The sequence below is a fragment of the Thalia democratica genome, chromosome 2 (genome assembly GCF_965202585.1).
Source record: "Thalia democratica chromosome 2, ktThaDemo2.hap1.1, whole genome shotgun sequence".
Taxonomy (NCBI): domain Eukaryota; kingdom Metazoa; phylum Chordata; class Thaliacea; order Salpida; family Salpidae; genus Thalia; species Thalia democratica.
The window spans coordinates 91996843-92022843 of NC_139166.1; positions in this window are offsets into that span (position 1 = coordinate 91996843).

Genomic DNA, 26001 nt, shown 5'->3' on the forward strand with positions numbered 1-26001 from the left:
TTTTTTATTCTGCTAAAACCTTCACTGGTGTATTTTAATAATAAATAATGGTTTTTATACAATACCAACATACAACTAACAACTACATACAACAACTAAAAAAATTAAAAACATATAAAAAAACTAATCAGTAGGCAATGTCTACTAAATATTTTTTATTTAAAGTATTGTAAATTTTTAAAATTGTAAATAAACTAATAACACTTTATCATAAATTTTAAACATAACTTGTATATTGTTGTCAAAGATTTTATAAGGATTCTTAAATCTAGAGCCTAGTTTAATTTTTTTATAAAAAATTCTCTAACAGCTTTACAAAAAATTCATTTATATGTATTTTTTCGGTTTGTTCACAGCATTTTCACGAAACACAAAGTGTATAAAACAAAAGCATAAAACAATTAAATATATCATTTTAAAAACTTTTTAAACAGTTAAATCAGCATAAAAATAAATTATATTAAACCCAAGAAGTAAACTAAACTTTTATCATCCAAACATACTTTAAGATTTAGAATTAGCATCATACACAGTTTCATTGTAAACTAAATAATTTGACAGTGACCTATTAAAATATCTATTGTTTATTGAACGATAAAAAAGCGCTCAAAAACTTTTGTCTGAGGAACTGTTGTACAAACAACCTTTAGTTAAACACTTATTTAATATCAAGTTGTGCAAAACAACCGCATTTGATTAAGTTTTAAGTTATCAATAGTGCTAGCTTAATTTATCAAACTAGGACTTTACCTGTAAACATTATTTATCGTTTTACTTTTTATTTTAATTTAATCATTCTATATAAGCTTATAGCATAAACAAGTTTAAAATTCTTGAACTTATTTTACTTCTACGACTTAATAATTCATTGCTTAGCATAAATGAAAATGAAAGTGCTAACTAGAGTTTTTATAAAATTCCTTGCGCTTTTACTTGATAAAGAAAAAACAAAATTTTGTTTTCGTTATATATTAATAAATTCTTTGCTTTTTTAGTTTACTGTTTAAGTAAGTTTAATGCATCAAAAAGGGACTTTTTCCTTCCGAATAATTTCAACATTACCTATAAGTTAGTTTGAAAATTACTAATGTTGGGTTACAGAATTTAGTTAAAAAGCAACTTGTGTGAAACAACCCTAATTTTTTTTTGCAACATATATACAAAAGCGCATTTAGTTTAAAAGAATAACCTATGATGGTTTAATTTTATTTAATAGAACTTTTCTTATATAAATTACTTTTTAAATTTTTCAAAGGATTTACCAATAAGAGCGCATATTGTTTTAAATTCATAAAATCTGAAAAGAAAATAATTTTTAACCGGTTATACCAGCTCCAAATTGAGGTTTGTATCCAAAATGAGCTCCAAAATTCCTTGATTTTATTTCGGTTGATAAAACATTTTTCTTGTTAAAATAACCACTACGTCACTACAAACTTCAAAAGTATTAGATTTTTCATAAATTTTTTTTGAAAAATGTTGTGTACATAAATTGCGCTACTAATTTGCAAAACATTAATTATCAGCAAAATCAGTTCAAAAGTTTTGTTCTAAAAAAAAAACTCAAATTACAAAATAGATGTTTAGTATAATATTGCACTTGTAAGGTTTGATGTCGAAAAAAAAAACTTAAAATAATTTCAATAACACAACTATAAATTTGTTTGAAAAATTGCTTTAAATTTATTTTAAAAGTTATTAGTATAAAAAAAAGTTTTTGATAATTTTAACTAATTTGATTTAGTTCTTTGTTAAAATTAGGAAAAACACAGAAAGACCAAGTAATAGTAGCATTGTTATATACTTTGTATGTATTAATATTCAAAGTTTTAAGCTAACATTTTTTTTTATTATATCCGAGCGAAGCAAGTTCTCTGTGTTTAAAATATTTATTTTTATTTGTTGCAGTATTTATTTTTATTATATGGAGTTCGGTGGAACTGAAAAAAACTAAAAGAATTTAAAGCACTGTCGAGCTTTCTATGTTATAAATAATTATAACTTTATCTTTATACAACTGAAAATACTTTAGTTATAACTAACACTATAACTTAAGTAAAAAGCTAAGTTGTAATAGAATACATTTTTTAAAAAGAACCCATTAATTTATATACAAACTAGGTTTGAATATTATTAATTTTAGTCTGAAAATTAATATTTAGTACTGATAAGCTCTCTGAGTTAAAGTTAGTTTGCCAAATAAACTTTTGAAAAAACAAAATACTAAAGCTTTGTTAAGACTTACTTCGTTATAAAAAAGTACAAGTGTAAAAACAAAAAATAAGTTTTTTTGTTATGATATATGCTCAATTTTTTGAACTTGATTGCTTACAATTTATTTAATGGTTAGTTTGTGTAAATTTATACACAAAAATGTACTTTAACTTTATAATTTATAAAGTTTGAGTGACGTAACGATTATAAAATTGTTGAATTTACTTTTAAAATATATAAAAATAAAAACATTTATATTAAAATTGTTAAATTATTTTTTAAGCTATGAATTGTAAATATTTAATATATTTTGCTCAACTATGCTAATTGGCGTTAAGTGATTGTTTTCGAAATATGAATAGTTAATATTGAATAATGAAACCTCTAATGATTTATTTACTAAAAATTTAGTCTTAAATTTGTTGCTAACATAAGTAGTTGATAAGAGTAAGCCGAAATCGATTTTACTTGTTTGTTTGAATAAAAATGTTTTTGAAAAATCATGTCTTAAATTTTTGTGAAGTATATGTTTATATTAAGTATACAAAATAGTTAAATAACAAGTTTTAACTAGTTATACAACTGCATTACAAGGTTATATACTTAAAATTCTTTACTTTTACATAGATTTCGGTAAGCGTATTAGTAACTAACCGAATTTTGCATCTTATTTAATTTTGAAGATTATACTGCTAATTATACTAATAAACGCTTATGAGACAAAACTGTAAGTCTAAGCTAGCTCAAAGCTTTACAAGTATTTAATTTAAATGCTGTAAATTGATACAAAAAAATAGTTTGTTTTGAATGAGCTACTGTAAATTGAATCACGATAAAAATATAGTTTGCTAACTAAATAAAAGTTAATTTCATATACACTTAAAGAAAGAAAAGTCTTTTCTTTTTCTTGAAATAATAACAATATAATAAAATAGTAAAAAAAATAATTCATTATAAATTTTGATAAAGAACCTATGCAAAGTATACAGGGTCAACATTTTTTATAATAAGTGCTTTATGGAAAAAAAACATTCGCATAAAGTCAATTTAAGAAAATAATTCAAACTAACAAATTTTTTATGAAAATCCTTTAAATATTCTGTACTTTTTAATCTAAAAAAAAATATTTACTAGTTTGAAAACTTTTATGATAAAAATAAAGTCAATTATATTGATTTAAAATATATTTTGAAAACTAAGTTGTTGTTCAACAGAAAAAATACTTAAAAATATGAATTTATAAAGTATACTGTTTTATAGGTGTAAATTTATTTGGAGTGTTTTGAACAATGAAAAGTGAGATTAAAACAATTAAAAAAATTTAATCATTTACTTTCAAATGGAAGAAATTTTTTAACGTTTTGAAATATTAAGTTTTGAGAACCCTAATCGACTAAGTTACAACCTACTCGAAGTTTATATTTTTTATAGTTCATTAAACTTAAATTTTAGTTTTAATGTTATTTTAAATAACTTAAAAAAGTCAGCTAGTTTTATTGAGTCTAGTTATTTTAAAACAATTAGTTTACTTAATTATAAATGTCATTTATCTTTTAAGTAAATAATTTTAAAGTTCAAACTTTATCTAAATATAAAAGCTTTTTTCAAAAACAACATAAATTACATTAAACGTTTATATGGTCTTCAAAATTTTTTTTTACTTGCTATATTTTTCAGAAGGTTTTACATAAAATAAGTTGTACTTAAGCTGTTGTTTTGACCAAACTTTATTTAACATAAAAAGGCTATATTGTTTTTAAGATACTAAAATTATGTAATGTATATTTTAGGCTTAATATAAATTTAATCAAAAGTTTGTATTTATAGACATAATAAAGCAATCAGTAAATTAGTTTTATTCTTCAAGTAAAATTTAAAATTAATGTTGCTGATATAGAATATATCACTTAAATATAATTAAAACAACTTGAAAACAAATAAATGAGTTTTTTAAGAAAATTTTAAAATAACTAACAAAACTTAGAGCATTATTTTTAAAGTTAATATATTTCGATTATATTCCTTAAAGGAAGTCTCCGCCAAATTTGCCTGCATCTAAAATTTGTAGTGAAGTAACTAACAATAAAATAGTAAATTTTCTTATGAAATTAAAATAAATTTAACTAGTTTTGGTAATACTTAAATAATAATAATAGCATTTGTTTTTAGCTGGCAAAATGTCAGCATGAACTCTGTTCTTCGACAAGAAAAATTATTCAACTGCCGTATTAACATATATATATATATATATATATATAATACTCTTCAAGTTATTTTGGGTAAGAAAGTTAACACAATTTATATTTTTTTGGCTATTTAAGTGTTTTCTAACTTTCAAAACAAATGAATTTTCATTTTATTTTGATACTTGATCTAGAAGTATACTAAAACTAACAAATAAATAGTATCAAAAATAATACTTTAAGAACTAAATTAATTCTTTTTGCTGAAATAAAAAACATATTTATTTTTTGATGTATTCCAGTTTCAATTTACAAGTTTTACTTCAGTTTGAATATCTTATAAATAACAAAAAAAAAATTGAACTACCTCAGAGAATTTTAGTTTATTTTTAGTTCACAGCATACTATCTCACACAATTTATGTGATGGGTACTAATACTTCTGTAGCTCTAAAGATTATACTTAAACTTATTATTTTTTTGAAGAACATTTATATTTTTAGAAGTTAAGAAAGCACCTAACTTTACTAATTATTTGAATTTATACTTTTTTATTTTTTATAAAAATTAGGGCTTAGTTTACCAACCCTATACAATATTAATTTAATACAGACTAAGAAAAATAGATGTTACTTGTGTATATATTAATCTTTATTTTGTTATCAATCTTGTCGAAACATGTAAGTATTTTTTAAGCTGATTTTTATAACATGATAAAAGCTACTTAAGCTATGTTAAATTTTAATTCAAAAAAAAAGTACAAAACAAAAATACAAAAAATACAAGATCATAACAAAAAATAAGTAATTTTTTTCATTGTAGCTTAAGTTCTATTTTTGCGACACCACTTTTGAACTTATTTTGCTGACTAATAATATCACAGTAAAATAATGCAAGTATATAGCTGAACTTACTTAACTTTTATGAATAAAAATTTGCTTAAAACTTATACATTTTAAGTTTATAGTGACGTAATAATTATAAAAAATTGAGTTCAATTTTGAAATAAAATAAACAGAAGCATTTTTAATTATAAATACATTATTTATTTTTCTTTTATTTAGACTGTTGAAAAGCTAGTAAAAATTAAAAACATACATAAGTATTATTTCAGTATTCTACTAATAGATGCATGTAGTTGTTGATTGAATTACTTCAAAATTTTTGTTTCATAAACATTTAAATTCGTTTAAATAATGTCATATAGTTAATAATGCTAATATCACAACATTTTAGGTAAAGAAACGTTTTATTAATAATAAATAGTCTTTATTTTAAGTGAGAAGTTTTAAAATAGCAACGGTTTTGTATAGACATATTCATTAGTGAGACACCTAAAATATTTTTACTTAAAATGAATCAGGTAAAATTATAACTTAATAAAAGTTAATGTAGTACCTTTGTTTACTCACAATATTAATAGTATGTTTGTAAGTTCTTATAAAAGTTAATGGAGTCTTGTTTGTTTTCAAGAAAAATCAAATCAGTTGTAAAAAACGATTCTTTCTTTTACATTGATATTTCATAAAAAAAATGTTAAACGAATTCAAATGTAAGATTTTAGGATTAGGCGAGTTATATTTCTTAATAAATAAGAATAAAATAAAAACAATACTAAAAGTTTTTTGCACGTTAATTTTTGTAAAACAAATATAACTAGTTGTGTCCATTCGGTATACAAAAGTTCTTAAATAGAAAAAGTATATGTTATTGTACCTAATACTTGCAGTGACGTACCTATCAATTAACAATTAAATTTTATTAAATACAATATATAAATTAAAACAATCTTGACATAGAATTAGATTTCTTCATTTTCGGTATTTTTAACTGGTACGAACAAGTATAAATTTTACTATATACAAACTTTTTAATAATTTTGTAGTGGTTATAAAATCAAGGTTGATGTTTTATACCGTTACTATTGACATTTCGATTAGTTAGGTTTCTAAACTGTTCAAACAATCTTTTATTCAAACTGAACAATTATAGAAACACTACATTTGTTTTAGCTGTTGATAGGCCTAAGTTTTATCCATGGTGATCTAAAACAAACTTTTATTTTATAGTTTGTCAACCAATTATTAAGTCAATTCGTCATAAAAAGTAACATTGATTTTGCTATTAATTGAATCATCTTTTGTTTCAAACCATGAAAGAAATGTTAGTATTGTTAATCTAAAACAAATTATTGTTTAAAAACAGAAGTTGTTAACAAGTTAAAACTTAATAACTAAAACTACACGAAACTACTACTTTAAAACAAAAATATTTACAACAAAATTGTTAAAGTTTTATACTTTTGAAGTATGTTGTGAACTATTGGTTATTAAAAATGAGTTTTTTTTAAATTACGAAATAAATTCAAGCAGTTTTGGTATTATTTTACGTTTAATCATACTGTAATTTAAACTGATGCTTAATCAGTAAAACTTTAAATAATGTACGTCATACTCACGTTTTACTGGAAAGTGGTTAAAAATTAAGTCCTATATTAATATAAATCGCATATATAATGTTTGTTTTTTTTTAAGTTTTAATTATAAAAAAAAATTTACGTTTAGTGTACCAACATGTTTGGGCTATTATTACACTACTGAAGGCGAAACAACGTTTAAGTAATAATAAGTAATCTTCAAATTACTTTTGCTTTCAGATTTTATCAACGGTAAATCTTAACAATTTAAATTACTATGATTTTTGCAAATCATTATTTAAACGTTACAAATTTGATTTATTACCTACTACGAGTATTTTTCTAGATTATTATATAATAATTTTAAAGCATTAGGTAAATCAAAAATTTTTGTTCGGTTTCTGAAATTTACTTATACAGTTTTTAAAAAGGAAAAGTACATTTTTGGTTCTTCCTTTAAAGTACAGACTTAACGATAGATCACATTAGAAAAACTAAAAAGTTTCAAAGTGATTTTATTATGTCTTAAAAGGATAATTTTAAGGAAGCTTGACTTTATAGTAATCGTTACGTCACTACAAACTTCAGATGGATAAAACTTATAATGAACAAAAGTGTAATTTTTGACTATAAATTTGATGTAAAAATAAAAGTCATTACAATTAAAATTTTGTTGTAAAACTAAATTATCAAACTATTTTTGAAATATTAAGAGCATTATGTTGTATTTATACTTAAATATTCATACAAAACTTTAGTTTAAATTATAAAGTAAATTCAAAGTAATTTTTGTTATTAAATTATACTGAATTATAATAGAAAATATTGTTAAATTATATTTTGAATCAAAAAAAAAATATTATATTACCACAGTAATACACCGTATATTTACTAATATTATATACATTACAAAATAGTATAAATATAATGGAAGAAAATTCGAATGTATAACCTTAAAATGATATTGTCTGTTAAAAATTGTTTTCCTTGGTAAAATTTTTTAAATATTCAAAAAAAAGCAAATAGATCTTAATCCACTTTAAACAAAAAAAAGTTAAGAGCACTTGTTTGTTTATTGTTTTTGTTAAAATTATGCGTTCCCAGAAAAGTATATAAAAATTTCATTGTCTTAAAAATTATGACCTAAAATATTGTTTCCATTAGTATGATTTACTTACCATTGTTACCAAATATATCAATAGTCTCATTATGTAAATTTTGTTACTCATGTTTTACGTTTATTCTAGAAAAAATAAACCAATCAAAGTTTTTGCGTTTAATGTAAAGATAAAATAGATATTTACTTACTTTTTTATTAATATTGTAATTTTTGTTAGTCACAGAAATATTATAGTGTTTGCGAAACGTTACACCAGCTTTAAAATAAAGCAATTCGTTAAACTTTTATATGATCTAGTAGCTCCGTTAAAAAAAGTTAAAAAAAAATTAAAAAAGTTGCACGTTTTATCCTCTTGGTCGTTCATATGATTCAATTTACTTAGTGTCTTCTTGTTGTGGCTATTTATTAATTATTTGACATTTTCCATACAACAGCACGATGTTTTGCAATTGCTTCTGTTGAAGATCTTTTTCATGCTCTCTGTTTTGAAGTGTTTGTCAATTAGATCTAAGAATTTTCTCCCAATGTTAGTTTTTACTGGTTGGCAGTATGGGAGATTAAAGTACTTAATTTTTCTTGTTCGTTTACGTTTTTTGGTTGTTCTTTGAATCTTAAGAACGACCAAAAGGATAAAACGTGCAACTGCCGCGACAAAGACTCCTACCCCTTAAATGGCAATTGCTTGCAGGAAAAATTTATATATAAGGCGAAAATCACTAGTCAAATCGAAACAAATGAATATATAGGATTCAAGGGGGGCAAATTCAAAACTAGATGGTATGAACACATTAGAGATATCAAGAATGTAAATTACAAGGGAACAGAACTTTCTGAGTACATTTGGAGATTAAAAACGATAACACTTGCTACGATTTAAGGTGGAGCATCATGCATAAGATTAGAGAAATTAAAAAATATAAGCAACATCTGCAAGACTTGCAACCTGGAAAAAAATTAAATAGCACTTGCAAACAAGAAACGAGTTTTAAACAAAAGACAAGAGCTCTTCTACACCTGCCCGCAATTTACGAAACTTTATTTTAAAACTTAGCGTATTCAAAACTTTTATCACTTATTTTTGTTTTTGCTTGTACCCTTATTTGTTAAACGCCATTTTGTTTTGTGTTATTAAGGCTAAAACTAAATCTGAATAGAACAAATCAACTATTGTAAGTATAGACGCTATCTAATATTTTTTAATTTTTTCATTATTATTGTTTTTTTTTTAATTTTGCTAATATATTAACTAGTAATAATACTGTATTGTTATTATGATTTTTAATTTAATTTGAGTTTAGTTTTAGTTTCTTGCATTATTGTATATTTTTTTTTGTCCATCGTCTAAATTTTGTTTTATTTTGCAGTCCTGAAGATCCCTTAGGGGTGAAACGCCGTTGCCTTAGTCTAAATAAATAAACTTATTATTATATTTTTGTTACATGAGATTCTTAAAAATTTCAAACATGTGTAGAATTTTTTTTTAACTTTTTTTAACGGAGCTACTAGATCATATAAAAGTTTAACGAATTGCTTTATTTTAAAGCTGGTGTAACGTTTCGCAAACACTATAATATTTCTGTGACTAACAAAAATTACAATATTAATAAAAAAGTAAGTAAATATCTATTTTATCTTTACATTAAACGCAAAAACTTTGATTGGTTTATTTTTTCTAGAATAAACGTAAAACATGAGTAACAAAATTTACATAATGAGACTATTGATATATTTGGTAACAATGGTAAGTAAATCATACTAATGGAAACAATATTTTAGGTCATAATTTTTAAGACAATGAAATTTTTATATACTTTTCTGGGAACGCATAATTTTAACAAAAACAATAAACAAACAAGTGCTCTTAACTTTTTTTTGTTTAAAGTGGATTAAGATCTATTTGCTTTTTTTTGAATATTTAAAAAATTTTACCAAGGAAAACAATTTTTAACAGACAATATCATTTTAAGGTTATACATTCGAATTTTCTTCCATTATATTTATACTATTTTGTAATGTATATAATATTAGTAAATATACGGTGTATTACTGTGGTAATATAATATTTTTTTTTTGATTCAAAATATAATTTAACAATATTTTCTATTATAATTCAGTATAATTTAATAACAAAAATTACTTTGAATTTACTTTATAATTTAAACTAAAGTTTTGTATGAATATTTAAGTATAAATACAACATAATGCTCTTAATATTTCAAAAATAGTTTGATAATTTAGTTTTACAACAAAATTTTAATTGTAATGACTTTTATTTTTACATCAAATTTATAGTCAAAAATTACACTTTTGTTCATTATAAGTTTTATCCATCTGAAGTTTGTAGTGACGTAACGATTACTATAAAGTCAAGCTTCCTTAAAATTATCCTTTTAAGACATAATAAAATCACTTTGAAACTTTTTAGTTTTTCTAATGTGATCTATCGTTAAGTCTGTACTTTAAAGGAAGAACCAAAAATGTACTTTTCCTTTTTAAAAACTGTATAAGTAAATTTCAGAAACCGAACAAAAATTTTTGATTTACCTAATGCTTTAAAATTATTATATAATAATCTAGAAAAATACTCGTAGTAGGTAATAAATCAAATTTGTAACGTTTAAATAATGATTTGCAAAAATCATAGTAATTTAAATTGTTAAGATTTACCGTTGATAAAATCTGAAAGCAAAAGTAATTTGAAGATTACTTATTATTACTTAAACGTTGTTTCGCCTTCAGTAGTGTAATAATAGCCCAAACATGTTGGTACACTAAACGTAAATTTTTTTTTATAATTAAAACTTAAAAAAAAACAAACATTATATATGCGATTTATATTAATATAGGACTTAATTTTTAACCACTTTCCAGTAAAACGTGAGTATGACGTACATTATTTAAAGTTTTACTGATTAAGCATCAGTTTAAATTACAGTATGATTAAACGTAAAATAATACCAAAACTGCTTGAATTTATTTCGTAATTTAAAAAAAACTCATTTTTAATAACCAATAGTTCACAACATACTTCAAAAGTATAAAACTTTAACAATTTTGTTGTAAATATTTTTGTTTTAAAGTAGTAGTTTCGTGTAGTTTTAGTTATTAAGTTTTAACTTGTTAACAACTTCTGTTTTTAAACAATAATTTGTTTTAGATTAACAATACTAACATTTCTTTCATGGTTTGAAACAAAAGATGATTCAATTAATAGCAAAATCAATGTTACTTTTTATGACGAATTGACTTAATAATTGGTTGACAAACTATAAAATAAAAGTTTGTTTTAGATCACCATGGATAAAACTTAGGCCTATCAACAGCTAAAACAAATGTAGTGTTTCTATAAATGTTCAGTTTGAATAAAAGATTGTTTGAACAGTTTAGAAACCTAACTAATCGAAATGTCAATAGTAACGGTATAAAACATCAACCTTGATTTTATAACCACTACAAAATTATTAAAAAGTTTGTATATAGTAAAATTTATACTTGTTCGTACCAGTTAAAAATACCGAAAATGAAGAAATCTAATTCTATGTCAAGATTGTTTTAATTTATATATTGTATTTAATAAAATTTAATTGTTAATTGATAGGTACGTCACTGCAAGTATTAGGTACAATAACATATACTTTTTCTATTTAAGAACTTTTGTATACCGAATGGACACAACTAGTTATATTTGTTTTACAAAAATTAACGTGCAAAAAACTTTTAGTATTGTTTTTATTTTATTCTTATTTATTAAGAAATATAACTCGCCTAATCCTAAAATCTTACATTTGAATTCGTTTAACATTTTTTTTATGAAATATCAATGTAAAAGAAAGAATCGTTTTTTACAACTGATTTGATTTTTCTTGAAAACAAACAAGACTCCATTAACTTTTATAAGAACTTACAAACATACTATTAATATTGTGAGTAAACAAAGGTACTACATTAACTTTTATTAAGTTATAATTTTACCTGATTCATTTTAAGTAAAAATATTTTAGGTGTCTCACTAATGAATATGTCTATACAAAACCGTTGCTATTTTAAAACTTCTCACTTAAAATAAAGACTATTTATTATTAATAAAACGTTTCTTTACCTAAAATGTTGTGATATTAGCATTATTAACTATATGACATTATTTAAACGAATTTAAATGTTTATGAAACAAAAATTTTGAAGTAATTCAATCAACAACTACATGCATCTATTAGTAGAATACTGAAATAATACTTATGTATGTTTTTAATTTTTACTAGCTTTTCAACAGTCTAAATAAAAGAAAAATAAATAATGTATTTATAATTAAAAATGCTTCTGTTTATTTTATTTCAAAATTGAACTCAATTTTTTATAATTATTACGTCACTATAAACTTAAAATGTATAAGTTTTAAGCAAATTTTTATTCATAAAAGTTAAGTAAGTTCAGCTATATACTTGCATTATTTTACTGTGATATTATTAGTCAGCAAAATAAGTTCAAAAGTGGTGTCGCAAAAATAGAACTTAAGCTACAATGAAAAAAATTACTTATTTTTTGTTATGATCTTGTATTTTTTGTATTTTTGTTTTGTACTTTTTTTTTGAATTAAAATTTAACATAGCTTAAGTAGCTTTTATCATGTTATAAAAATCAGCTTAAAAAATACTTACATGTTTCGACAAGATTGATAACAAAATAAAGATTAATATATACACAAGTAACATCTATTTTTCTTAGTCTGTATTAAATTAATATTGTATAGGGTTGGTAAACTAAGCCCTAATTTTTATAAAAAATAAAAAAGTATAAATTCAAATAATTAGTAAAGTTAGGTGCTTTCTTAACTTCTAAAAATATAAATGTTCTTCAAAAAAATAATAAGTTTAAGTATAATCTTTAGAGCTACAGAAGTATTAGTACCCATCACATAAATTGTGTGAGATAGTATGCTGTGAACTAAAAATAAACTAAAATTCTCTGAGGTAGTTCAATTTTTTTTTTGTTATTTATAAGATATTCAAACTGAAGTAAAACTTGTAAATTGAAACTGGAATACATCAAAAAATAAATATGTTTTTTATTTCAGCAAAAAGAATTAATTTAGTTCTTAAAGTATTATTTTTGATACTATTTATTTGTTAGTTTTAGTATACTTCTAGATCAAGTATCAAAATAAAATGAAAATTCATTTGTTTTGAAAGTTAGAAAACACTTAAATAGCCAAAAAAATATAAATTGTGTTAACTTTCTTACCCAAAATAACTTGAAGAGTATTATATATATATATATATATATATATGTTAATACGGCAGTTGAATAACTTTTCTTGTCGAAGAACAGAGTTCATGCTGACATTTTGCCAGCTAAAAACAAATGCTATTATTATTATTTAAGTATTACCAAAACTAGTTAAATTTATTTTAATTTCATAAGAAAATTTACTATTTTATTGTTAGTTACTTCACTACAAATTTTAGATGCAGGCAAATTTGGCGGAGACTTCCTTTAAGGAATATAATCGAAATATATTAACTTTAAAAATAATGCTCTAAGTTTTGTTAGTTATTTTAAAATTTTCTTAAAAAACTCATTTATTTGTTTTCAAGTTGTTTTAATTATATTTAAGTGATATATTCTATATCAGCAACATTAATTTTAAATTTTACTTGAAGAATAAAACTAATTTACTGATTGCTTTATTATGTCTATAAATACAAACTTTTGATTAAATTTATATTAAGCCTAAAATATACATTACATAATTTTAGTATCTTAAAAACAATATAGCCTTTTTATGTTAAATAAAGTTTGGTCAAAACAACAGCTTAAGTACAACTTATTTTATGTAAAACCTTCTGAAAAATATAGCAAGTAAAAAAAAATTATGAAGACCATATAAACGTTTAATGTAATTTATGTTGTTTTTGAAAAAAGCTTTTATATTTAGATAAAGTTTGAACTTTCAAATTATTTACTTAAAAGATAAATGACATTTATAATTAAGTAAACTAATTGTTTTAAAATAACTAGACTCAATAAAACTAGCTGACTTTTTTAAGTTATTTAAAATAACATTAAAACTAAAATTTAAGTTTAATGAACTATAAAAAATATAAACTTCGAGTAGGTTGTAACTTAGTCGATTAGGGTTCTCAAAACTTAATATTTCAAAACGTTAAAAAATTTCTTCCATTTGAAAGTAAATGATTAAATTTTTTTAATTGTTTTAATCTCACTTTTCATTGTTCAAAACACTCCAAATAAATTTACACCTATAAAACAGTATACTTTATAAATTCATATTTTTAAGTATTTATTCTGTTGAACAACAACTTAGTTTTCAAAATATTTTTTTAAATCAATATAATTGACTTTATTTTTATCATAAAAGTTTTCAAACTAGTAAATATTTTTTTTTAGATTAAAAAGTACAGAATATTTAAAGGATTTTCATAAAAAATTTGTTAGTTTGAATTATTTTCTTAAATTGACTTTATGCGAATGTTTTTTTTCCATAAAGCACTTATTATAAAAAATGTTGACCCTGTATACTTTGCATAGGTTCGATTAGGACAATCACTAGTCAGATCGAAACAAATGAATATATAGTATAAAAATATTTTTTTGTGGTTTTATTGTACTTGTATTTTTTCATATTTAAGTAAAACCTCTAAAAAGTATTTACCTGTGTATAAAATTCGGTTAAATAATATTAAAAATGCTTCACAAAACTAACATGTTTTCAGAGGGTTAAATAAAAAATAATAATAATGAATAAAAATTGAAAATAAAAAAAATGATAAAAAAATGTGTAACCAGCGGCTTTTTTCAAGTTATATGAAAAAATAAAAAAATTAGTTAAATTCAAAAAACATATAATTAATTTACTTACTTTGGTTAATCTATAATTAAATTGAAGTTAATTTTAAAAACATTTATATGACTTAATATCTTTTTGCAGAAAGTTTAATGTTTAGTGTCGGTGAGATAAATCAAATTTTAAACTTTATGACCAAGTTAACGTGAATTACTTTTTTTTAGGCTTAAAATTTTAAAAATCTATTAAAATAATATTTTGCTTGATAATCAGCTAGGAGGTTTGAAATTGTAAATTACAATAGAACTACTAATTTTCTTTTGTTTGTTATGTAAATGTATGTTTTTATTTCCAAGAAATACTAACTATAGTTTTCGTTAAGAAAGAATAAACTATTTAAACTAACCAGTTCAAAAATTATTATAAACTTCATTAACAATATAACATGATGTTTACAAGGTTAAAAGAAGTATTTTATATATCTACAAAATAGAGTATTACTGTTTCTAATCATCTTAAATATAATTTTTTATAAATATAATTTTTCGATTTAAATTAATTTAAATTTATTTACCTTTGAAGTTTGTAGTGACGTAACAATTTATAAAACAAGAGTATTCCTTTAAAATAAATATAAATTAAAGCGATTTTAGTCTTTTCTTATAATTTATCCAACGAGTCATTTTAGACTGGTGGAAAGCCAGTAAAAATATGCTACTAGAAATTTAATTTTTATTGTTTACTTGCTATGTTTTTGTTTGATTTATTTGCACTAGTTAGTTAATATTATTTCATAATACATCTAAACTGTTCGTTAAAATTACTCATACTTACTTACACCACAATAATAAAAGAAAAGTATTTTTTTAGTGAATAAAAATAATCTTTACTTAAATGGACTTGTTCAGAAAGGACCTTTAGCCAGTCAATGTAGCTTAATACAGTATCCTTAAAATAAAAATATCACATCAATATTAAAAAAAAACTAAACTAGTACTATTGTTTATTCAAAGTATTAAAATAGTTTTTGTTTATGTTTATATAAAAAAGGTAAGTTTCGATTTTTAAAAGTAAATTTTTAAACTGCTGAAATTTTTTTTGTTACTAAGGGAAACAAAATACCGTTTATTTATCTTAATTCAGTTTTAATCGTTTGTGAAAACTATAACTGTTTTAAGGGAGCGGTCAATTTTTTTTGAACCTTACCTAAACAACATTTAAATAATTACGATTAAAACATATGGCTTGACTTTAATACCAGCCAATTAAACAAATTATTCTAAGTTTTAAAGTAAACATAATACTGCTTAATACTATTTGAAAACTCTACGTGAAACTGACGGTCATTATTTTATTCATTGCTTTATTTAATCTCTAGTTCAGAGTAAGAGTGACGTCCCTTAAAACCTTTAATGCATGAAATTAAAAAAAAAAAAAGATTTTTACACTTTTGTTTACCTACAATTTTTTTTAAGTCTCTAAAAAAATATTAAAAGCAAATCACAGGTTTTAATAATTTTATAATTTCTATTTGCTACTAAGAAATTTAAGTTTGATAATTGTGTCTTAAAATACTAACATGCTTTTACAAGCAATCAAAATGAAATCAATATATAAAAAAGGAACTTTGTTTTGCTTTGTGATAAATTGTCTTTGCACCCGGTCAAAGCTGAAACTTAGTTTATTTACTCAAAACTTACAATAATGCTGTTGTTTTGATTTTTATTAACTTTAACTTATATAATAACTTTTAAACATAACCTTATTAGTTTCGTTATCAAATATTTAAAAAAAAAAATGCACCATTTACCTGATTATATTTAATAAACAAAGTTATAATTAAACCAACTTTTTAACTAATATTTATTCAAAACTAAACAGCTTTAATTTAACAAAATAGATTCAAAAAATTTGTATTATTTCTTATTATTGTTTTTAAATAAGATATAAACAAAGAACTATTAAAACATCAATAGTGCAATGTTTTTTCTTAAAGTAAACTTTATTTTAATTATGCTGATCATTGATACAATACTAATTTGTTTAGGTCTCATGTACGAATATTAAATAATTTTATATGTGAAACTTTGCTTAAAACTAAGTACAAGTAAAGTTTGTTGTGACGTAACGATTATTTTAATTAAACGTTTTTATAAAAATATAATTAAATAATGTATTTTGTGCAACAATGGTTGAAGCGTATTTTTTATTATTTTGAAATAATATTAACCAGAATCAGTTTTATGATACATGAAATTTTTGAAAATGTCTAATATTTTATAGCTACTTGTACTTATTTAAGCATTTAATGCTGAATCAAGTTATTTATATATAAAATAAGGTTGTTATTTAAACTTAAACACCTTCTACTGAGCTACATTTCACGGGCTTAAAAATAATTTATTAGAAAAATAAGATTTTAAAAATACTGGTACACGTGTACAACTTTTGCTACAATGTTTAGCAAAGTGCTATTTATTTGAAATTTAGCTGGCTTAAGATTAAGGCGTCTAGTCTTATGAAACACGTGTACGAGTATTTTTGAAACATAAATTTTCTAATAAATTATACGTATATTTATATATATTGTCACCTTTTATATAATTTATTCTCAAGTTATAAGTTAAAACATTAAGTTTAGTCAGTGCATATTTTGTTAATTTGGTTTAAAAAATTCAAAAGCTTTTAGCAGAGCGAATATAGAGTGTAAATTAAAAGTATATGTTTTAATTTTGGTGTCGCCAGTCTTTAATAGATAAATGAACGGGTTTACTATAGATAATTGCTCGTAACCGTAGCCTTGTGGATTATGTATCTAAAATAGTAAAATGATCCTAAAAATATAGTATATATTTTTTATATTAAACTAACACCCATCTGAACAAGTAGTTGAATTTAAGTTTGTATACTTCAAGTTAGTTACTTTAAATTTAAGAGCTTTACCCTTTAGGCTTATTTGCCTATTTCAAAGTTTCATATTATAGACTTTTAAAAAAGAAAAAATAAAGTTTTAGTTATTATTTTTACTTTAATTAAAAACCTTGTAAAGTATGTAACATAAATACTATAATGTAAAAATTGTTTTTATAGTTACTTATTTTTAAGTTTATAGTAGTGCAATTAACACTTTGTGAAGTTTTTATTTCGAAATAAAACTATACAACTAAAATATAAATACAACTAAACTAAAACTTATATGGTAGTCTAAGTTACATTTTAAGAATAATAATATATTTGTGTTGCTGATTAATAGTCAAATAGTTAACTATGCAAATTTATAGGTCAAAATCATTACTTTTTAAAACAAAAAATGTCATACATCTAAAATTTGTAATGACGTAACGATTACTGAAAAGTAGAATCTTTATGTTCATAAAGTATAAACTCAATGAGTTGTTGCAGATGATTTAAGATGAAAAAAAAACATAGTTTGAACTGGTGGAGATCCACTAAGTTCTAAATAATAAAGTTTTTAACTTAACCGAAAGGTTATACAAAATTATATACTACATAACGAAACCCTATTTCAAAATGTCTGAATGAATCATGCTTTCTTGTCCTTATTATTTCAAAATGCATTAATGTTTGTTAAACAACTTACATATGCTTACATACTAAAAAAGGCAAAACAATTATGTTATGGTAATAAGCAATCCTCAGTTTATATTAAATATCAACAGCTTTTCAAGAGTGATACATTTGGTTAAACAAAGGTTTTTTAAATCCTACAGTATCTCTAAAGAGTAATTTATATTTATGTAATTGGTTTATTTTAAGAAAAAAATAGTTATATGTATCTAGATTATAATAGGATGATGTATGTATATATATTTATTCTAATTTTCCAAAAGTTAATTTTGTAAACTAAGTTTCGCCGAAAGAACTCGTCAGTACTTTAAACTAAATTTAATAGTTAATTTAAAATTATTTAAATATATTTTGTACATAAATTCGTAGGTTTTATTCAAACAATATTTTATTATCATTATAGGTTGTTTTTTGAGTTTTGTCGTTCTATAGCTAAAGACTAAAATTTCATAATTGTCACATTAGTTAATTAATAAAATAAGTAATGTATGTGTTCTTTGATCGGCATTTTTATCTTAATTAGTTATGCTTGTAAGTTTTTATACAGTAAACTTAGTTTGCATATTATATATGACTAATTTGTTGTGTTTAAGGTTTTTTTTCGAATTAAAAGGGTTCAACTTAATTTACTATAGTTATAGCTAAATAGTACACATCATTACAAATTTCTTTACTTGGTTAATCTTTACTTTTAATTAGATGTCTGTAACCGCTTATAGATAACTTACCGAATAGAAATGACTTTTGAAGCTAAGTCAATTTTTAAAACAAAACTGTAAATTAAAACTAGCTTTTAGCTTTACTAGCATCTAAATTAATTATTTTAATTTAATACAAAAGAATAGCTTGATTTGCATTAGCTACTGTATAAAGTTTTAGAATTGTATAAAGATTTGCTAAATAAATAAAAAAGTTAATATTTTATACACTAAGCAAAAGAAAATCGTTTATTTTTCTTGAAATAAAAGCAGTATAATACAATAATAAACAAAGATAAATTGATAAAAATTTCTGATAACAAACCGATTTTCATTCATCTCAAGTTTATTGTGACGTAATTAACAATAAAATGTTAAATTTGTTTAAGAAATTATTATAAATTGAAGTTGATTTAATAATATTTAGTTTAGACCAATTGTATTTATTTTAGCTGGCAAAAAGTCAGCATGAACTATGTCAGCAAAAAGAAACAAAAATCGGCCGCCTTATTATATGTATATTTAATGCTGCTCAAGTTATTCTTGGTATGAAAGTTAACACAATTTATACTTTTTTTTTATCTATATAAACATATTTAAACTTGTGATACAGATTGCATTTACTTTTATTCAGATATATAATCTATAAATATAGTTAAACTAAAAAATTAAGAATATCAACAACAGTGTTGTAAAAATTAAATTTATTCTTTTTGCTTAAATAAACAAACATAAACTGTTTTTTTTGTTCTGTTCTAGTTTTTATATACGAGTTTTAATTTAGTTTGAACACTTTATAGTATAGAAATAATAAATAAAAAATATTATTTATAAATACTAAAGTAACTTATAGAACTCTAACTTGTTTTTGGTTAATAATGTAATACTTTACACAATTTGTGTGATAAATACTATAATTTTCTGATGTTTTCGAGAATAGTATATTCCTAGCGATTTATAATCAAGTTTAATAAAGCTATGTTCTCAAAAAGTGTTTGATATTATAACCTGTAGCATAAACTTTTTTTATACACCATGGTAGCTAACACCAAGGGCCTGTCTAGACTTTTTTCAAAGGGGGTTCACAATTTTTTTATTCTTAATTTTCCTCTTAAGTATGCATTTTTTATTTATGCACTGCCAGTTAAGTACGCAATATTTAGCCGAAAACTTTGTGTTTAAAATGCATTTTTTCTGCTTAAAAATAAAAAAAAAACATTAAGTAATAATAAAAATTATTATATTTTTTTATTTTTTATATTATACTAAATTTAGATAAATAAAAACTAAATGAACCAGAAAAAAGTCATGAACTTATAATATGTATACAAAAATTCAAATTTGTTATCTAAAACGAAAATATTACAAACATAACGAATTTACTCTATAAAAAATAACTATATTATCAGAAAACAATGCTATAAAATAATTAAAACTTGAATAAATTAGAAAAAAAAGAATTCCAACTTATAATTAAATGTTAATATAGATGGAGTTATTACAAATGTTTCTTTTAAATTATAAACTCTTTACATTTATATATTTATTTATAATAATAATATGTTTTTTTAGTAATTTATTCTATAAAAACTGAAAATTCACAAAAATATTGTTTAGACTTATACAATTAAATTAAAATGTCTTTATAAAATTTTAATTATTTTATAATATTTATCCTGATAAAAAAGTTAGTTTTTTACAGAGTAAGTTAGTTATGTCTGTAATATTATTTTTGTTTTTAATAACAGATTTGAATTATTATAAACAATTTATAAGTTTAAAACATTTAAATAAAATTTAAAGATAATTTCAATTTTGATTCAAATATTAGTACAGAATGAATTCTTAAATTTTTTTCTTATAAATTTAAAACTCTTTATATTTATATATCTATCTAAAATAAAAAAAAAAATCGTGTAATTTAATCCATAAAAATTGAACTTTCACTAAAAAAAGTTTAGACTTACAAAATTAAATTAAAATATCTTTAAAGTTTATTTAAATGTTTGCCTGATGGTACAAGCATTCTAATGAAGATTTTAAAATCTCATTGATTTGAAAACTTCAAAAAATCAACAGTCAACTTTGTGGCTTAAAGATATACAAAAATTAAACAACTTAAATAAAAATAATAAAATACTCTTAAATGATAAAAGATTTAATTGCCAGGTGGTGTAGCTGTCTAACAATGATTTTGAAAACTCTCTGAAATGAACTTTTCAAGGTTTAACCCCAGTTGGTTGACACATAAACAAATAATATAAATGTTTAAGTACAAACACAACATTATTATAAAACAACATAACACAAAAACTTAACAAAAAATTATTATATACATTTAAAAAAGTAAAATAAACCTTTAGTGATTATATTGGACATTGTTTAAGTGAAATTGTACTTACTAGTTCAAAAACAATAGTTATCAAAAATTAATTACACTGTGTAACATTCTATAATTAAAACTAAGAGCATCTTAGTAAGAAGTTTCCTAGAAAAAAAAAGCTACTTTAAAACTTTTATCTATTATGATGTCACAATTTTTTTTTAATCTGTTTCAGCGGGACAAAAACGAGCATTTCTTGTTACTGCAACTTTTTAATATTTAAGTGTCATAAATTCAATTTTTATTATTCAAAATTTATCAGTAAACTAAAAGAATATCAATAAACAACGTTTTTAGTGGTATTCTAAGAATATTTTTTACTTTTTCTTTTTTTGTTCAGGGCGTTCAAGGAAATAGGACACCAATCAAATCACGCCCCTGGTGAACACTTAGTTTAATAACCATTAATTTTAAATATACTTGTGATTTAGTGTGTGAAAAACTAATCTAAATAACAGGCATAAATATTGTTTTATTAAATTAACGCCGGTGCAGTATTTACATTCTTATGAAAATAATATTGTTCGTGTATTTTTAATGTTGCTGCAACAATTAATTCTCTTTAAAAAACTTTTCTGTGACGAAAAGCTTTAACAATAATGTTTACATATATTAAGTATATATAAGTAAAGTAGTTATTTATCATTTTGGTTTCTAATAAACACGACTGCAATACTTACTAGCTTAATACAATTTTTAAATATGTTTTTGTTATCTAGTTATATATTTTTTTGTACTTTAGATTCTTAAAAAAGTGAAAAAATTCAACAAAACAAAATTTTAAAGTTTTATATAACTTTTATATATTTTTTAACAAGTTTTTATTTACTATTTTAGAATATAAGAACCTTTTTGAGTAATGAAATAAGAAAGTAAAAAAAAAACAATATTACTTGTAATGTTTGTTTACTTCGGATAAAATCATTAAGATTTTAGTTATTTTTGTCTGTTTAACACATTAAACATTTTTTTTCTTTTTAGAGTATAAACTATAACTGTTTCTTTTTCTCTTTGCTATTTTATTATATATTTAAATTAAGTTAGGTGTGCGACTACATAACTGATAGGTCTTTTTTTGCAATTCTTTTAGCATTTTCATTCTTTCTTGATAATTTTACTATAATTAAAATAACTTGAATACTATAATATAAAAAAAAGAAAGTATTAACCATACTGTTACTTACTTTTCAGAGTTTAAAAAAATTGCAAGTAAAATATAAATAACAAGTTTTAACTTTAAATTTTATATCCATCACTGACACATTACACTTTTTTAATTTTTGCAATTTATTGCACGATGATCACAAGTAGCTTTCAACAAATCTTTATTTAAAAAATTATACTTTTAAAATTTTTAGTCATGTAAGAATTATTTAGAAACTAAATTGTTTCGATAAAATAACATGAAATGCAAATAATTTTGATCCACATGCCAAATATTTATCTTCTTTATTAGAGCTGGTGAAGAACAAATACAACTTTAATTTACAACTAATACCGCTACTTAAGTAACTTATTTTGTACCTGTAAAATTTTGAGTAACTTGTTCTTTCTAGTTTAAAACTAAAATATATTTATATTAACGGTTAAAAATGTACGTACTATTATGAATACATTTCAATCAAAAATAAAGTATTTCTTCTGATAATACTTAATCTACATTTAATAAGGCGTTTTTTAAAGTAAAATAACGGAACTGATAAGATTTTTTGCGTGCCGTGCTAAAAGCTTATGTTTAAAAGTATTAATGTAACTATCAATTAATAAAAGTTTGAATGGCACTATAAATTACTTACAAATAAGTTGAGATCATTTTTGTAAGTTTTTGTCAATTGTATAAATCTTTTTTATCCGGTGCAAAATTTATTTGTCATAAAGCGAACATGTATTAAATTTTAACTATACTTAAAAAATTTTTTATGTTTCAGCTTTATATATTATTTGCATTTTAGTGTTTTGAGGTCAAGTTTTTGTTTTTATTTAGCAAATAAAATAATAACTTTTAATAGCTGTTGTTTGCTTTAAACTTAATTTTTGAAAAAAATAAGCATACTATGTTAAATGGTAATAATTACATCAAGAAAGATTATTACTACTCATACTTATTAAATTAGCACTGACGTAATTAATATTATAATAAATTAAGTTTCCTTTTAAATTTAGAACAAATAAAAGTGTTTTCGGCAAGTAATTGTCAATCGTGATTATGCAGGAATTTTAACTGGTAAAAATCAGTATGAATTATGCATCAAAACTAGAAGAATTTTTTTTAAAAGGTGTATAACTAACTAAAACTAATTAAAAAGTTAAACTTGGTAAACGTTTTAAAGCTGTTGACTGGTATCTTTGAAACACAAACAAATTTTAGTATAAAATATGTCAATTACATAACTTTGGACTCCATAGTACTTCTTTTTTTTACTGTTGATCTTATGTTTATATGATTTAAAGATATTTTTTGATTACAGTTAATGATGTTAGTGTTTTTATGTTATTGTTTTTTTTTTCTTTTTATTATTCGTTTATTTAGTTTTTAAGCTGATTGTAGGTTTGAAGATCTACAATAAAACTAAACAGAACTAAACATTGTTTTTAATAGATTAATAATATGTGAACTCTATATATGATTATCGTATTAAAATAAGTTAGACTCGTCTTAATTGTAAGTATTAGTAAAAATTGATTACCTATTATTGTTTTAACCTGATATGTTTAAAATAAAACCTTGAATTCTGCTCGTTAGTAAATAACTTTTATAGAACTTTTTACAACTTTCATAATCAAAAAAATATTCTTTTTTATTTTGAAATAAAAAATATTATTTTCTAATATCTATTGAATGTTTAAACTGAATAAAATTTCTTCGATCTTAGTAAGTTTTTGTTGGATTGTCTATAAGGACAACGGTGAGAAATTTACCGATTTAATAAGTTTTACATTAATATCCATAACTGACACATGGCACTTTTTTAATAAAGAAGTTTAAATTTTTGCAATTATTGCACGATGATCACAAAAGGTTTTCAATAAATCTTTATTTAATAACTTATACTTTTAAAAATTTTAGTGACGTAACGATTATTAAGAAACAAAATTTTTTCGATAAAATAGTATAGTTGCAAATTTTTTTGATTAACATGCTAAGTATATATCTTTTTTATTTGAGCTAGTGAAAAACCAGTATAATTATATTTTACAACTAATACCGCTACTTAAGTGCCTTAATTTGTACCTGTTAATTTTGAGCAACTTGTTTGTTCTAGTTTAAAACTAACATAAATATATACTAATGATTAAATATGTTCGTACTACTATGAATACACTTAAAGAAAAATATTGTTTTGTTTCTGATAATATTTAATATACATTTAATAAGGCGTTTTTTAAAGTAAAATAAAGGAACTGATAAGAAAAAGTTTTTTGCGTGCATGCTAAAAAAGCTTGTGTTTTAAAGTATTAATGTAACTATTAATTAACAAAAATCTGAATGGTAATACACATTACTTACAATTTAGTTAAGAGTATTTTTGTAATTTTTTGTCAATTTTATAAATCTTTATAATCCGGTGCAAAATTTATTTGTCACGAGGCGAACATGTATTAGATTTTTAACTAACTTTTTTAACTAATTTTAACTAACTTTTTATGTCTCAGTTTTATTTTAATTTTTGCATTTTAGTGTTTTGAGGTCAAGTTTTTGTTATGGTTAGCAAGTAAAGATATAATAACTTCTAATAGTTGTTGTTTGCTTTAAACTTTTTTTTTCAAAAAAAGAAAGCGTGTTATGGTAATTGGTAAAAATTACTTTATGAATGATTTTTTTTTTTGATACTTATTTAGCTACCACTGACGTAACTAATATTTAAAAAGTTAAGTTTTCTTATAAAATTGGATAAATGAAAGTATTTTCGACATTAAATTACCAATTTTTGATTATGAGAAAATTTTAACTGGTATTGACCGGTATGATTTATACATCAAAACTAGGAGAATTCTTTTTAAAGGGTGTATAGCTAACTAACTAAAACTGATTAAAAGATTAAACTTGGTAAACATTTTAAAGCTTTTGACCGTTTAAATACAAATAAATTTAAATATAAAATGATAGATTATATATGTTTTAACTTCATTATAATCCATTTTTTTACAGTCGTTCTTATGTTTATATGAACTAAAGATATATTTTAATTATTATAAATGATACTAGCATTCAACTTCAGTATGCACTTTTTATGTATAAGTGTTTTTTTTTCGTTTGATTATTCGAAATTAAACTTTGTAAGTTAATTATAGGTTTAAAGTTAAGCAATTAAATTAAACAGAACTAAATTGTATTTGCAACCGACTTTAAAATGTGTGAACTCTCTATACGATTGTTGTATTTAAATAAATTAGACTCGTCTTAATTGTAAGTTTTAGTTATAACTGAAAACCTTTTATTGTTTTATAAACAATAAGTTTATAAATAAACTATTAAATTCTGCTTGTTAGTAAGTAAGTTTTATACAACTTTTTGAATATTTCATGATTAAAAATAATTATACTTTATTTTGTGAAATAATAAATTATATATTCTTATACTTATCAAATGTCTAAAC